This window comes from Engystomops pustulosus, unplaced genomic scaffold (genome assembly GCF_040894005.1).
Source record: "Engystomops pustulosus unplaced genomic scaffold, aEngPut4.maternal MAT_SCAFFOLD_194, whole genome shotgun sequence".
Classification (NCBI taxonomy): Eukaryota; Metazoa; Chordata; class Amphibia; order Anura; family Leptodactylidae; genus Engystomops; species Engystomops pustulosus.
In genome coordinates, this window is record NW_027285074.1 from 196,959 (window position 1) to 197,500 (window position 542).

At 55.9% G+C, this 542-nt stretch overlaps 1 non-coding gene across 1 annotated transcript in view; it reads left to right on the top strand.

Annotated features, from left to right (window-relative positions):
- Positions 1-259: 259 nt before the first annotated feature.
- The window catches only part of LOC140108891 (18S ribosomal RNA), a 1,886-nt gene continuing 1,603 nt past the window's right edge, over positions 260-542 (top strand). The window contains exon 1 of the ribosomal RNA XR_011851332.1: positions 260-542. This exon is cut by the window's right edge and continues 1,603 nt beyond it. This is a non-coding gene — a ribosomal RNA (18S ribosomal RNA).

The following is a 542-nucleotide window of genomic DNA, read 5'->3' on the forward strand; positions in this document are numbered from 1 at the left end:
GAGTCGAGCGCCGCTTCTTGGCTGATCTGAGTGGGGAAAGCCAGCGACTGCGAGAGGGAGGGGGGAAGGAAAGGCTTTTTCGGGTCCTTGGAAGGGACCGCGAGAGCATCTTTCTTGCCCCCCTGCCCTAAGCTCCATCCACAATGTTGTCTGCGAGGTCTTCTCTGGCGGCGGAGAAGCGCTGCGGTAGCAGCAGCAACGAGCGTTCCCATGAGCTCACGGAGCCTGACTCCAAGAGTCTACCCCTCAGAGCCCCGGCTACCTGGTTGATCCTGCCAGTAGTATATGCTTGTTTTAAAGATTAAGCCATGCATGTCTAAGTACTGACTATTCTTTACGGTGAAACTGCGAATGGCTCATTAAATCAGTTATGGTTCCTTTGATCGTTCCGCATTGATGGTGTGCTACTCGGATAACTGTGGCAATTCTAGAGCTAATACGTGCCCACGAGCGCTGCCCTCCAGGAAGGCGTGCATTTATCAGACTTAAAACCAATCCGGGGAGCCCTGGTTCCGCGGCGGGTCCTCCGGGCCCGCGGCGGC